Source organism: Miniopterus schreibersii (genome assembly GCF_964146895.1).
Source record: "Miniopterus schreibersii genome assembly, chromosome: 8".
In the NCBI taxonomy this organism is placed as follows: Eukaryota; Metazoa; Chordata; class Mammalia; order Chiroptera; family Miniopteridae; genus Miniopterus; species Miniopterus schreibersii.
In genome coordinates this window covers 15,105,908-15,122,334 of record NC_138109.1, presented here as the reverse complement: position 1 = coordinate 15,122,334, position 16,427 = coordinate 15,105,908, and the positions used below count along the sequence as shown (strand labels likewise).

Here is a 16,427-nt window from a genome sequence, read left to right as displayed (position 1 = left end):
ATTCACTTCCTGATACTTAAGATACCAGAAACAGCTCAGGCACACCCCAAGGATCACTTTTCCCCTGCAACCTTAGTGATTAACAGTTGTTGGGGGGTAGAGGGGAGCTGTGACTGTCTTTGGTGACCGGAGAGATGGGAAACTGGCCGGGCACCCTCAAGACCCTCCCTAGAGTGCTAAGTGGTTGGAGGAGGGAAGTCTTTCTCAGGGGACACCAGGCCTGGAAGGGAAACATACAGGAATGGGAGCCAAAAGATACAGGTTTGATTCCCAGGGTTGTTTCAAATTCCCTGGGTGACCCAGGGTAAATCATATGGTTTCTCTTCTGCAAAACAAGAACACTATCTACTTTACAGAGTTGCTCTAGAGAACTAAATAAGGTATCTTTATTAACTTGCAAATGCCACATTGATATCCAACTGCAGCCTTTTATAATCACCAAGACGCACATACACCCACTCATGCATGAATCGAATCTTCATTAAGCACTCCAGGACATGAGGCAGGCAGTACTGCTCCTATTTCGCAGAAGGGCAAACTGAGACCCAGATAAACTCAGGGAGTAGTCTGAAGTCGCAGAGTTAGGTGGGGGCTGAACTGCAGTCCAGCTCACCTGACCCTGGGCTTTCAAAACCATCTCCCAGTCCCAGGACTCCGGGCCTCCCAGCGGATTGGATCCTTTAGTGGAAGGTTCAAGCCGGTGACTCACTCTCCCCACCTAACTTTTTGCCGGACTTGAGACCCGGAGGGAAAAAACAAAACTATCCGCAACTTGAGGGGTGTCTACAGCAAGTTCATGAGCTTTGCCCCTCCGCTCCACCAAAATTACTGGTTCTTTTAACTCTAAGAAGAAAAATTCATCTTCCAATACACTTTGTATGAGTTTCTATACTTTCTCAGGTGGAATTTCCCTACTTTGGATTTAGAAGTTGATTTTAGTTTAATTTCCACCCCCACTTCACTTGGTTTGCCCCCCTGCTGTTTACTCCGATTGCGGAAGTAGCTCGGGTGGAGTTCCCGGGGCGGTACTCTTGAGTACGTCTTTTGCGTAGCTATTTAACTGGCATTCTGTTCAGGCCAATGAAAGGCCCGAAAGCCCCAGGCGGGTGGGGCAGAGAGCCAATCAGGGCCGTTGGCGGGGTGTGGCTGCGTCCTAGGGCGGGGAATCGTGTAATGGCGGACGCGGGCCGGCAGAGCACGGCTGGGGGCGTAGCGCACTGAGGGGGGTCCGGCAGTGTGGCAGCCGGGTAGGCTGCGGGTGGGAACAGACCCGAGGCGAAGGGGGCGACCGGCCCGCCCTTCTGTCGTTGAGGGCGACTGCGCAAGACCAGGTGAGCAACAAGTCCTCCCGGGCGGGTCCCGCCGTGAGGTGCTGGGCCCGGCCGGGCCACCCCTCCCGAGTCGCGCTGGGTCCTGCGGGAGTGGGGCCCTCGCCTCCTGCCGTGCACGGGCAGAGGCCCGGGGCACCGGCTCGGTGAGCGGTCTGTGCAGGGTCGTGCCTTCCTCCCCACTCCCCTCCCCAGGGCGGAGGTATCCCGGAGTTACCCTCTGGGACTAGAGGGGCCCACGAGTCTGTGAGGTTTCGAAAGTGCCCTAACCTGACCTAGCTGTGCCACCAACTCGCTGTGTGACCTCGGGCAAGTCACTTCCCTCTCTGGGCCTGTATTTCCCCATTTTTAAAGCGGAGGCTATGCAGTCATATGTACATGAGTTGGATCTCAGATCTCGTATGAGATCTTGGGCAAGTCCTTCCTCAGGTGGAGCCTGAGTTTCCATCTGTGGGCCATGAAGGAATTGAGGTGCTCTTTGAGACCCCTGGCCTGCTAAGTTGCCAGGTGGCGGATAGACTGTGTATATGTGTGTGTACGTACGTACATATGCCTACAGGACAGTACTGCGGCGTAAGGAGGGAGGTACGTATGTGTTCAGGATGTACTGCAGAATAAGGATAATTGGCTAAAGGGTTTCTTCCACGAAGGCTTTGAATGGACCCCAGACCATGATGGAGTGATCTCTTGGTCCTCCAGGATCCTAGAGCCTCTGAGATGGGGAAGTTTCATATAGTTCTCCATAAAATCAGAAGAGGAAGGAATCGCTGGAATTTCTTGGGGCTATCATTGAAATTCAGGCCCAAAAGAATTCAGGAGGGAAAACATTTATGATGCTCCTACTATGTGCCAGACCTTTAGGCAGATGTTCTTATTTAATTTTTACAGCTACCTTTGAGAATTTACACATAAGGAAAACTGAATTAAGGAGTTAAGTAACTTGCTCAAGGTCACCCAGTAAGGTGCAGAGTTTACAAAGGATAAGGTGTTTCCTTTGAGACTCACTGGGCAAGGGGGAAGTCTGTCTACTTAAAAGAAGTTTGCTTTGTAACAAATGGGGAGAGGGGTCTTGTCCTAAACACTTGTGGCATGGTGACAGGCTGGGTCTTGATCTCCCCTTTGTTCAGTCTATGAGTTGGAAAGGACCATTTCTAAATTGTAAAAGTCACTGAAGTGTGTTAGAACTTGAGAGCTCAGTTTCAATCCTGACTGGGTGGCCTATAGAAGAAAGCTCACCAACTATTGGTGTGTAGACTTGACACTTGGTTCAGGGTGGTGCCAGCTGGGTAACTTTTTCTCTTCCCTGTGAAGGCCAAGTTTTCTTGGGATGGAAGAAGTTTCCCATTTGTTAGTTCAAATTTCTTTGGATTCCTAGAGTAAAGACATTCAGTAGCCCACCTCTGATTAAACATGTTTCTTTGTGCTCCCCATTATCAAACTTCTAGCTGAGTGAAGATTGTGGACCTGGATTGGGAGGTAGTTGGGTACTGTAAATTGCAGCTCTTAATTTTTCTAAACCTCAGAGCTTTTGGTTAATCAAAATGGTAGGGCCGTCAGTGTGTATTGTTCTCATATATCAATGGTAGGGAAGAAAATTGGAAGAGGAAGTTGCTGAGAAAGAGGGCGTTTCTTAGCAGTGGAGCCAATATATATTTCTTTGTTTGCAATTCTAAAACCAGAAAGCAGCAACTGAAGGAGGAAGGAAAGAACTGTGAAACTCTTCTTCCCGTTCAAAAATGTATAAGAGCTGTCCCTGTTGCTGTCCATGTCCCGGACTCTACTTGTACAGAAAGTCAGTTGTAATTTGTTCAGTCTTCAGAAATTATAATCTGGAATAAAATAAATTTTAAAAACTCTCTGAGATAAACTTTTTAAAAAATCAGAACATTTTACTGGGTACAGTATGTTACTTATCAGTGGGTGATTCTTTTTTTCAACATAATTAACCAATTGCAGTTTTTAGGTCTGTTTTAACTGTAATTTGAATTAGTGCATTTTAACCTAAGAGGAATTGATCTAGGTATTGGATGGTGCAAATGTCACCATCACTTGAAAAACACATAATGGTGTGTTAGGTTTTTGACATTTGTTAAGTCTTTTTAATGCTTTATTTTAAAGGATTGTGTATTGTAAATACTTAATAAGTCATTGAATTTATTGCATGAGAAGATCTGCCTTTATTTTTAGTATTGGTTATATTTTCTGTATAAGATTTTATTTTAATTAGTATACCAATCCACTGTATCTTGTGGCCAAAACCAATAAAGTTCTTGGGGCCGCAGGTGTTTCTGAATTTAGAAGTTTTTGGATTTTAGAAATGGAATATGGTACACGTACTGTGGTTATGTAACATCCCAGAGAGGTCTGGGGCAGCACCTTGTAATCAAACACATTACTGTTTCTGTAGTAAAATGTCAGAATATTCACACCAGCTGGGATACATAAATACTATAAATAGCCTCATGTCATGTCACATCAGGTTTTGCTGCCAAATGAATAATGAGAAAGTTGTTTTTTTGCAGCCTTTTGGATTTTGGAATTGAAGTTAAAGGATTGTGGGCCTCTATGGATAAAACTTATATGATGACAAGAACAGTTACAAGGAAAAATATTGTAAACCAAGCTAATTTCTTGTGTGTGTTTTTTAATATGTTTTTATTTTTTTTCGAGAACGAGGAAGGGGGAGAGGGATAGAGAAATAGAAACATTGATGAGAGAGAAACATCCATCAGCTGCCTCCTGCACACCCCCTACTGGGGATCAAGCCCAAAATCCGGGCATGTGCTCTGACCAGGAATCAAACTGGTGACCTCTCTCAGTTCATGAATCAATGCTCAACCACTGAGCCACCCTGGCTGGGCAACCAACCAGGCTAATTTCAAAGTTATGGGTCCTAAGAACATATTACATAGAAGACACATTTTTTTGTTTCTTTCATATAATAATCTTATTCTAATTAGTATGTGCCAATGTGCATTTTTCTTTAAGTAACAAAATTTACCTTTTAGTACTCTCATTGGTCCCTGCTTTGGATGTTTGACTGATACTCTATACCCCTCGTTGTTTTTTTTTTAATGTTTTTATTGATTTAGAGAAACATCAGTGTGAAAGAGAAATAGATCAGTTGCCTCCTGCAGGCGCCCCCAATGGGGATCAAGCCCCACAACCTGGGCATGTGCCTTGACTGGGAATTGAACTGGCGACCTTTCTGTGCACTGAACATTGCTCAACCAACTGAACCACACTAGCCAATACTACCCCTCTTTTTTAAAAAGTAATTTATAGCGTCTTACACTCCTCTTTGTATAGCAATTAAGAGAATTGTAACTTTTCCATATAATTCACAGACTTACTTATCAGGTAAGGATCTGTAGATTCATGTTTGCAGACTTTAAAGCTGATGTTCCCTTTAGGGTGGTATTTAGTATAAGTCATTGCTGCTGAATGGGATTTATGTCACAAATTTTTATTTTTGCCCTGGCCAGGTAGCTCAGTTGGTTGGAGCATTGTCCTGTACACCAGAAAGGTTGCAGGTTGAATTCCAGGTTTGGGCACATACCTAGGTTGTGAGTTCGATTCCTGGTCAGAGCTCATCAGAAGGCAACTGATTGATGTTTCTCTCATATTGATGTCTCTCTCTTCTCTCTCTCTCCCTCCCTCCCTTCCTCTCTCTAAAAAAAAATAAAATAAAATAAAAATCAATAAAACATATCCTTGTATGAGGATTAAAACAAAAAAGAAAAATTTATTTTAATTTTTAATTTATATAACCTCCACAATTTACACATCTTGGAAAGGAGTTTACTAAAATATGTTTAATTTAGAGTATTTTTATTTTAAGCATATGCTATATGAGAAACTTGAGTTTACTAGCTGTATGAATTTGGCTGATTTCTTGAAATGGCCAAGGACCTCTAAGAGCAAATTTACAAAAACTCTTTACTTTTCTTGTACACTCTAACTGTAGACTGCAGTGACTGGTTTTGTTGGAGGTTAAAGAATTCTTTCTTTTTTTTCTTAATCCTCATTTGAGGGTATTTTTTTATTGCTTTTCAGAGAGAGTGGGCAGGGAGAAACATCCATATGAGAGAGACACATCTATTGGTTGCCTCCTGCACGCAATCTGGCCCGGGTGGGTATCAAGCCTGCACCAAGGTATGCATCCTCGATCGGAATTAAACCCGGGACCCTTCAGTCTGTGGGCTGATGCTCTAACCACTGAGCCAAACCAGCTAATAATTCTAATAATTCTTTAGAAAGAATTATTTCTTTCTAAAAGAAGTTCCATGACAACATGAATTTGAGAGATTCTAATCTTTAGGAGACCACATATCTTTATCCTTCTACTTGAGGTGTCTCCACATTCCCTGAGAATAGTACTGTCACTGTCACTGTGAGGTATGGAAAAGTGCATCACGAGTTGCAGGTGGAGTCGGTGTACAATTGGGCTAGGGAATAGGAGCAATTCTTTTCCAGATTACTCCAGTTTCTTCTATTTCATAAGCACAGATAATACTGTAAAAGGATTACAGATTAGTGGACTAACATCCTGTTCCAAGTCTGTTGTGATTGTGGGTAAGTTCTTCAAGACAGGAACTGTGCCTTATACTTCTTTTGTATTCTGTAATGCCTAAAGGCCAGGGAACCAAACTTGTCTTGCATCAGAATTCACCATATGAAAATATTCATATCTGGCCTGGGAGTTTTGATGTCAGTGCACAACCAGGGTTGAGAACCACTGTCATAAGCACATTGTAGGTGCTCAGTATATACATATTGATTAACTTACTGGCATGAATTGGGTAGGGTGGAAGAGGCCTCAGATTTTTTTCATAAAGTAAAATAGCTTTCCAAGATACCAACACACATCTAATAGTTGGCAGATCTGGACCCATAGTCAGTTCATTGCTAGCTACTCTGCCAGCATTACCGCCCTGGTTTTGTGACCTAGGCAGGATTAGTTGATGTCAGCAGGCTACTCAAAGTTTTGTGTACTTCTTGAGTGGTAGGTAGCCTGACTAAGATCTATTCGGGTGACAGTTGCTAAACTGGGAATAGGTAGAAGTGCAAGAATTGTTGGGGATTCGAGTAAAGGAGGTAGACTGCTGGACACCAGTGATGCCAGGGGAAGAAATATGGAAAGTTGAAATTTAACTGGGTCTCTAACACATAATACAGTGCATGGAGCATAATTGGTATTCCATAGCTTTTTGTTGACTGAAGAAATGAATGGCTCTCTGTTTGGAAAGAGGCGTATGAACTGTGAAATAAGATGCCTCCTACTCATCATTCAGAACTGATCTAAGATGTCATCTATTCTGTGAAGCATTCTCAGGAAAAGTTGAGTGACTCCCTTGTATGTTTTCTCCTTCCTTAAAGCATTTATCAGATTATCAAATCTGATATCACATTACAAAACTCTTTCCCCTATCTGACTGTGAGCTCCTTAAGGGCTGACTGTATTGGTTTATTTTTGTATGATTTGTGTTCAACATGCAATAAAAGATGTAATAGATTGCTAAATTATGGCCTCTGTTGTCTCCATTCTTATAGGCTTCTCTTTCTTCCAATTCATGATCTTTTCAATTCAGATCAACAAACATTTATTATTTTGAGAGGTAATCTTTCTTGGATCTTGGGGTAGAGTTTCTCAACCTTGGCATTATTGACATTTTGGGCCGGATAATTCTGTAATTGTAGAGGGCTTTCCTGAGCATTGTGGCATGTTTGGCAGCGTTCCTAGCCTCTACCTACTACTTGTGACAACCAAAAATGTCTCTAGATATTGTCAAGTATCCCCTGAAGGGCAAAACTGCCCCCTCTTTAGAACTACTAAATCAAGGGTAGGGGTAGTATATAGTCATAGAGAGAAGTGAATATAAATATCCTCAGGTGCACACTCTTCGTATTCCTTCTTTCTAGTTATAGTCTCTTGTCTCTGATTTTTGGATAAGAAAGAAAAAATGAGATAAATCAGGAGGTGACAACCTTTAAATAGCCCCATTATTTTTATTCTGTTCAAATTTTATTTTATTTGGTTTAAATATATTAGAGCAGTACAGATAGCTGAATTATTTATATAGACAGATCTATGTAAAATCAGTTTCTACCACTGATTAGATGGAGTAAAGAACTACTAGAGTATTACTACCTTGCATAAAAGACTGTTTTTTGGAAAAGCTCATAGCTGAAAAGTTTAACACCTAAAGAATAATCAGCATTGGTTTTACAGAGAACTTGCCAGCTCTTGTCAGGATCCTTTGCTACTTTTTGAGCTTTGTGGCTAAAGTATATCTTTTGATGTCCCTGCATAGATACTTTATAACTCTAAAAAACACCTTTAGGCCCTGGCCGGTGTGGCTGAGTTGGTTGAGCATCATCCCATGCGCTGAAAGGTCACCAGTTCAATTCCCCATCAGGGTATATACCCAGGTTGTGGGTTCCCCAGCAGGATGCGTACAGGAGGCAACCAATCAATGTTTCTCTATCACATCAGTGTCTGTCTGTCTCCCTCTCTCCCCCTCTCCCTCCCCTTTTCCCTCTCCCTCTCTCTAAATCAGTAAAAACATCTTTTTAAAAAAAAAACACGTTTAGCCAATGGACATGTTTTTCTAAGCTCAGTATTTTTTGTGATTGGCAGATTGGTCAAGGCAGCGGTCCTTGGTCCCCTTGAGTATTCATAAAGTAATGACAAGTTAGTAGTAACATTAGGGGACTTTACTCTCCTTTGGCCAACCCTCCACAAATAACATGATAATCATTCATGTCTTAGTAACCATTAAAGTGAAGTTGAATGAGTGGGTTTTTTTTCTGTTCCCTTAGAAGTTATGAATGGTACTCTAGAGAATTCAAATGTATAGTTATAAATGGTATCTCAGAATAGTTACCATTTATGTAAATGAAACACTCTTCTTAACTTAGAAACCAAACAGAATTGAATTAGAAAAGAAGAATAGAAACAAGAATTGTTGAATGCTTGCAGACAAAATAATGTTCAGATATAAAAGTATCTCAGAAAAATTTCATCTTCTTCATGATTTCTACACACTAGTAAAGAAATTGATGACCTGTGATATTTCATGCTGTTTTTCTTTTTTGGTAAAATATTGAAAAGTCTGAGACATACTCTCTTAGTTGTAAGATTAATTCCAGTTGAACAGAATTAAGTTTCTTAATTTTAGAATGTAGAAGACCTTTTGGGAAGAAGCAGTGGTTCAGCTTCGTTCCAATTTGAGTGAATATGTTTGTGTATATGCACACATACATATTACACATATAAATGATGGTGACATTTAAACTTTGTAATTGACATAGTAAAGTAACAAGAGCAATTCTTTTACTCAAGCATTTAGAATTGAGACCTTTTTCTCCCCTGATAATGCCATTGTTCTAGCAAGTACTCAGTCTGTAAACTTTCTCTCAAATAATATCTTGAGAAATTGTTTAACTGTGTAAAAGAAGGTCTTATGTCATTCCATCAATGTTCCCTTCTATTCACAATTGAGAACTGTAAGTAAGTTTCCTTTTTAAGAATACTAATAGTCTTTAAGGAGTAGTATTTCTGATGCCAAAGGCACCTGTGGAATTATGAGAAGTATAAGACCAACTTCGCCCCCCTCTTTATTTTTAAAGCTCCTTTAGCATTCATTGGGCGATAATTTGCAAAGCACAGTGCTCCCACTTTGATCTATACCATTACAGTCTTCAGCACTTGAGATAAATTATGTTAGTTGCTACATTTTATAGATAAACAGGCTCAGAAAGGTTAAGTAACTTCCTTAAAGTCACTCAGCTAATGACGGATTTGAGATTAAACCCTATCTTTTTTTAAATGAGATTTAAAAAAAAAAAATCTTAATTGATTTTAGAGAGCAGAAAGGAGAGGGATAGAGAGATAGAAACATCAATGATGAGAGAGTCATTGATTGGCTGCCTCCAGCATGCTCCCGACTAGGGATGGAACCCACAACCCCGGGCGTGTGCCGTGACTGGGAATCGAACCCCGATCTCCTGGATCCTAGGTCGATGCTCAACTGCTGAGCCACACCCGGTTGGGCTAAATGAGATTTTAAAGGTAAAATTTACATATAGTGAAATGCATAAAAATGCAAGTATATAATTAGATGAATTTTGACAAATGTAAGCATGTGTAGCCAACACCCCAATCAAGAGATAGAACATTTTCATAACCCTTCAGTTTCCTCACACCCTTTCCAGTCAATCCCCACTGTCTTATAGCCAGCCACTGTTCTGATTTCTGTCCTCACATATTAGTTTTGCCCGTTACTGACTCACAATATGCACTCTTTTTTGTCTGAATTCTTCTGTTCATCATGAAGTTTTTGAGATTCATCCACATTGATGTGTGTATCAGTATGAACCCAAGTCTTTTGATACATATCTAGAGTTTTTCCAACAAACTGTAGCTTCTAATTTGCGTATTCTTACATCCTTTTTTTTTTTTGCTTTGGTATCTGCATGTAATTTATTTCCCTTTTCTAATATCCTAGATTTATTTGTTTGTTTTTAAAAAAAATATATCTTTATTGATTTCAGAGAGAGGAAGGGAGAGAGAGAGAGTTGAAACATCAATGATGAGAGAGTCATTGGTCGGCTGCCTCCTGCACAGCCCCCACTGGGGATCAAGCCCACAACCTGGGCATGTGCCCTGACCAGGAATCGAACCTCGATCTCCTGGATCCTAGGTCAATGCTCAACCACTGAGCCACGCCCTGCCAGGCCTAGATTTGTTTTTAAAATCTCTTTGAAATTACAAAGGTAATACAAGCTCATTGCAACAAATGTCACAATCAGAAGTAAATAAAAAATGAAAGTTTCCTCAGATTTATTTTTATTTCTTCCTTTTTCCAATTTTGAAAATGAGTGTAAAAAAAAAAGAAAGAAAGAAAAAAGGGGAAAAAAGCCATACTAAATATGAAGCAGAGACTAAGAATCACCCATAATCCCACCAGTTAGCATTTTGATGTATTTTCCCCTTTCTCTGCGCTTTGTTTGCCATAGCTGAAACCATAGTTTAGGGATTTTTAGGCTTCCCTTGTTATATTAGGTTTGTCACATCCTCATTAATCAGTTCTTGTTTTTTCAGTGTTCATGCTTGTGGCCACCCTAAATCTGAGTAGCTGGCAGTGTCCTTGGTTGGGTTGGCCTTGTCAGGCAACATTTTTGAATACTGAACTGTACACCTTCATCACTAACCTCATTCTTGTATATCCAACACCCAACATTTCTTGCAGAGTAGGAGGCGATGTAGTTCTGTGGTTATGAGCATAGATTCTGGAGTCCCTCCATTTGGGTTCAAATGTTGGCTTTTCTCCTTATCAGCTCAGTATATACCTTTGGGCAGTGACTCTTAGCCTTTGCTTTCTCATCTGTAAAATGGGGACTTAATTTTACTATAAAATATGGAGCATATCACAAAGGGTATTGAAAGGATTAAATGGCATTCTTACTTAGTCCAGTGCTCAATAAAACTTAACAATTGTAGTTATAAATTAAGAAATAGCATTTTTGGTCCCATAAAATTTTGGTCTGTGTAGCCCAGAATTTTACTGCTTGGGGGAAAGGGATGAAAATGTCAAATTCAAAATTTAGGGCTATGTTGCCCAGAATTCATAATTTCTTCTAGGAATTTCTTACAGAAATGTTATCCATGAATTTATCTAGATCATCTTTGAATTATTATTTTTTTTAAATTTATTTTTATTGACTTAGAGAGGGAGCCATCAATTTATTGTTCCACTTATTTATGCATTCATTGGTTGCTTCTTGTATATGCCCTGACCGGAGGTCAAACCCACAACCTTGGCATATCAACCTTAGGACAATGCTCTAACTAACTGAGCCACCCGGCCAGGGCTGAATTATTTTTTCTTATATTCTGTACTCCCCATCTGAGTAATGAGTTTTAGTACTTTATTTACTGGATTGGGTAGTAAACTATTACTTTTTATTGGTCCTAATAAAAGCGATAGCTGCTAGGTAGTAAGTGTATACTATGTGCCAGGCAGTGTCTGTATCTCCATCCCCACACGAAGCCTTCAGGTTAAGTTGTTATTGCCCTCGCCACAGTGGCTCAGTGCTTAGAACGTCGGCCTGTGCACTGGAGGGTCAAGGGTTCGATTCCTGGTCAAGGGCACATACCTGGGTTGCAGGTCTGATCCCTGCCCTACCTCTGGGTGAGTGTGGGAGGCAACCAGTTGATGTGTATCATGTTGATGTTTCTCTTGCTCTCTCCCTCCCTTTCCCTTCTCCCTTCCAACCTCAAAAAATCAATGAAAAACTATCCTCCTCTGGTGAGGGTTTTAAAAAATTACTTACTGTTTACAGATGAGAAAAGTGAGGCTCGAAGAAATTCAGGAATGTGCCCATGGTACATTCTAGGCCTACTGGGACTAGAATTCAAAACCCATCAAGCTCCCTCCCTTTTTTCTTTCCCCTTCCCTCCCTCCATCCCTCTCTCTCTCACACACAAAACTTCTCTTTCTGATTCTAAAACTTGGGCTTAAAATAAAAAATAAAAAAAACTTCATTGTTTCTTTAGACTTCTGGTTTATAAGTTCTAAGATTTTATGCAGTCTCTATTTACTATTTCACACCCTCTGTTTCCTACTCAAGTGTCCTTTATATATCTATACCTCTATTTTTAAAAAGTCCCTATGCATGCAGAAGCTCCTCTGTCCTTTGGTCTTCTTGAAAACCTTTCTAGATCTTCGCTATTTTACCTTTTTTTGTACTATTACGACCACAACTGCACATTCTATTCTAGATACAGATACACTTTGGTTTGTTCAAGGGCAGGATAATGCGTTCTGTTTTTCCAAAGCTTTCATAACAACAGCCAGCATTTTGTTGCTTTTTGGTAGCTGTATTAAGTAAGGATAAGTCTAGGGACTTGGATTATAACAGGTAGTTTAGACCTCATCATCTAATAGTTATAGTTTGGATTGTTTTTCCATTTGCATTACCTTATTTTTGTCTACATGGAAGCTATTTTCCACGTTTCTCAACATGCAACTTTTGTACCATCATCCTTCTAGCTATTGCTGTAGAGTTATCTGCAAACTGAGAAGATTTCACTAGTGTTTTTCTAGATAATTTCTAAAAATGTTACTTGTGATAGGTTTCATTCAGCATCAATCCTTGGGGTGTTTATACATCTTTATCTAGAGAAAGGACTATATCAGAACTCTCTTATTTCTGTTTCTAAATTCTTGGGGAGGATTGGTCTTCTTAAGTCATATTTATTTGCTGTTTTCAGTAGCGTTTGGAAGAGGTTTTTTTTTTTTAAAATTCTGATTCTCATTATATCATGTATCCTCTCATTACAGGTATGCATATGTGTTACCTGATGTCTTGTAAATAGTAGGTTCTCTGTAAGGCTTTGTCATATTAAATGATCCACAATAGTATAATGTCCAGTATTGAGTTTTTAGTTTAACATTCAACAAATTTATTTAGTACCTGCTATGTGCAAAGTACAAGTAATGTAACTCAGTGACTATGAGAATCAAGTTACTTGCTTCTCGTGTACTTTAAGGACACTTGGATAGACAATAAACAAATAAACATATAAATTAAATGTTGAAAGATTGTAATAGGTTATGAAGCGAATAAAATAGTGTGCTGTAATAGAGAGTAATGCAGGAACTTAGATTAAGATGGTTAGGAAAGGCTTCATTGAGAAGGTGACAACCCCAAACTGAAGAATGAAAAGGAACCAGCCAAATGAAGAGATGAGGAAAGAGACTTCCAAGGTTGAAGGAACTCTTAAGGGCAAAGGTATTTCAAAGCTTTGTAGGACTGATTATTTTATTTTATTATTTTATTTTATTTATTTTATTTTATTTTATTTTTTAATTTTATTTTATTATTTTATTTTAATCCTCACCTGAGGATATTTTTTCCATTGCTTTTCAGTGAGGGTGGAAGAGAGAGAGAAACATCAATGTGAGAGAGACACATCAACCAGTTGCTTCCCGCATTCCCCCTTACAGGCCGGGGATCGAACTGCAACTGAGGTACATGCCCTTGCCTGGAATCAAACCCGGGACCCTTCAGTCCGAGGGCCGACGTCCAACCACTGAGACAAACTGGCTAGGGCAGGAGTTTTATTTTTATGTAAAATGGGTAGTTTTGAAAAGTTTTTTTTTTAAATAAATATGCTTGGAATTAAAAACAAACTTTCTAATGCACTATTTCAAGCATATATGAAAGTAAAGAAAATGTTATAAATATGTATTTATCTCCTAACTTCAACAATTGTTAACTCATGGCCAGTCTTTTTTCTTCTAGTACCCTTTCTCTTCCCCTGTCATTTTTTTCAAGTTATAGTAATATTTATTTATTTATTTATTTATTTATTTATTTATTGTTTTTTGAGATATAATTAACAAAAATTTTATATATTTAAGGTGTACAGCATGATAATTTGATATATATATACCTTATGAAATGATTACTGCAATGAAGTGAATTAACACATGCATCACCTCACATAGTTACCATTAATAATGTAACTTAAAATTTTAATAAATTATTGATTGATTTGGGAGAGAGGGGAGCGGGGGGGAGAGAGAGAGAGAGAGAGAGTTTTCTTCCACTTACTTATGCAGTCATTGGTTGTTTCTTGTATGTGCTCTGACTGCAACCTTGACGTATCAGGGCCATGCTCTAACCAACTGAGCTACCCACCCAGGGCCAATAATGTAACTTTTATTTAAAATTATTATTTGACCTATAGAACTCTAGCCATTTAAATACTTGAATTAACAGTGCTTTTATTTTATTTTTATAACAGTTTTATTGAGATATTGGCATACAATAAACCACATATATTTAAAATGTAAACTTTAGTAAGTGTTGATGTATGTATATACTAGTGAAACCACCACCATAGTCAAGATAATGAACATATCTATGACCCCTAAATGTTTTCTCCTGCCCCTTTGTAATCACTACCTACTTCCCCGCTGCCCACCTCCCCAATTTGTAAGCAATCACTGATCTGCTTTTTATTACTAGAAATTAGTTTGTATCTTCTAGAATTTTATATAAATGGAATCATACAGTATGTCCTCAGTATGAATCTCAGTACAGTATGAATCTAAAAATAATTATCCTGAATGAAAGACACCAGTATGTCATCATGTCTTTCATTCAGGATAATTATTTTGAGATTCATCCACGTTGTTGCAAGTATCAGAAATTGCCAAGTAATAATCCATTACAAGGATACTAATTTGTTTATCTTTTTACCTGTTGATGGACATTTGGGTTGTTTCCAATTTGGGGCTATTACAAATAAAGCTGCTATGAACATTTGCATACAAGTCTTTGTATGGACATTTCTTTTTGATTTTAAAAACTGAGATATAATTTATATGCCAAACAAATTTACCCATTTAAAGTATATAGTTCAGTGTTTTTTAGTATAGTCACAAGATTGTACAACAACCATCACCACTGTTTAACTCCAGACATTTTCATCATCCCAGAAAAAAACCCCACACCTATTAGCAGTCACTTCCTATCCCCCTCTCTCCCTGCCCTAGACAACCATTAATTTACTCTCTGGGTCTATGGATTTGCCTATTACATTTCATAAAAATTCAGTAATAAAATATTTTGTCTTTTGTGATTGGCATCTTTTCATTTAGCATAATATTTTCTAGGTTCATCTGTATTGAAGTATGTGTTACTACTCCATTCCTTTTTATGACTGAATAATATTCCAGTGTATGGATGTACCACATTTATTTATATTTTCATCAGTTGATGGACATTTGGGTTGTTACTACTTTTTGGCTATGATGAATAATTGTGGTATAAACATTCATGCTCACATTTTTTGTGTGGACTTATGTTTTCAATTTTCGTAAGTATGTATCTATGAGTGGAGTTGCCGGTTCCTATAACACTATGTTTGTGGAACTACCTGTTTTCCAAAGTGACTGCACCATTTCAAATTTCCATCAGCAGTGTATGAGCCAGTTTTCCCACATTCTCACCAATATTTCTTATTGTCTTTTAATTATAGTCATCGTGGGTTCAGAGTGATATCTCGTGTTTTGATTTTGTATTTCTCTAATGACTAATGATGTTGAGCATCTTTTCATGTGTTTGTTGGCTATTTGTGTATCTTCTTTGGAGAGTGTCTATTTAAATGGCTTTACCTGTTCTTTTTTTTTAACATTAAAAAATGTTTTTTTTATTGATTTTAGAGAGAGAGGAAGGGAGAGGGAGAAAGAGCACAATAATGATAGGCTGCCTTCTGCACGCCTCCTACTGGGAATCGAACTAACCTCATGGTGCATAGGATGACGCCCAACCAACTGAGCCATGCTCGCCAGGGTGGTTTTACTTATTCTTAAATTGGGTTATTTGTTCTTTTATTATTAAGTTGTAATAGTTTTTTATATATTCTGGGTACAAGTCCCTTACCGGATATGATAATACAAATATTTTGTTCCATTTCTGCAGGTTGTCTTTCCACTTTTTTTTTTTTAAATATATCTTTATTGATTTCAGAGAGAGGAAAAGAGAGGGAGAGAGATAGAAACATCACTGAGGAGAGAGTCATTGATCGAGCCTGCAACCGGGCATGTGCCCCGACTGGGAATTGAACCCTGATCGCCTGGATCCCAGGTCGACACTCAACCGCTGAGCCACGCCCAGCCGGGCACTTTACACTTTCTTGATTGTGACCTTTAAACCACAAAAGTTTTTAATTTTTTTTTTTTTTAATATATCTTTATTGATTTCAGAGAAGAGGAAAGGAGAGGGAGAGAGAGAGCTAGAAATATCAATGATGAGAGAGTCATTGATCGGCTGCAGCCCGCAACCCGGGCATGTGCCCTGACCGGGAATCGAACCCTGATTGCCTGGATCCTAGGTTGACGCTTAACCGCTGAGCCACGCCCGGCCCGGCCAAAAGTTTTTAATTTTGATGAAGTACAATTTATCTTTTTTTTTGGTCGTTTGTGCTTTTAGGTGTCATATCTAAAAAATTCTCACCTAATCTAAGATTGCAAGGATTTACACCTATGTTTTCTTCTAATAGTTTTGCATTTTTAGACCTTT

The 16,427-nt window shown here is 38.9% G+C and overlaps 1 protein-coding gene across 1 annotated transcript in view; it reads left to right on the top strand.

Moving 5' to 3' along the window:
* Window positions 1-1,127: 1,127 nt before the first annotated feature.
* The window catches only part of WASF2 (WASP family member 2), a 67,494-nt gene continuing 52,194 nt past the window's right edge, over window positions 1,128-16,427 (top strand). Inside the window, exon 1 of the mRNA XM_081145880.1 lies at window positions 1,128-1,331. The gene's annotated coding sequence lies outside the window, so the exon portion shown is untranslated. The remainder of the gene's footprint in view (window positions 1,332-16,427) is intronic.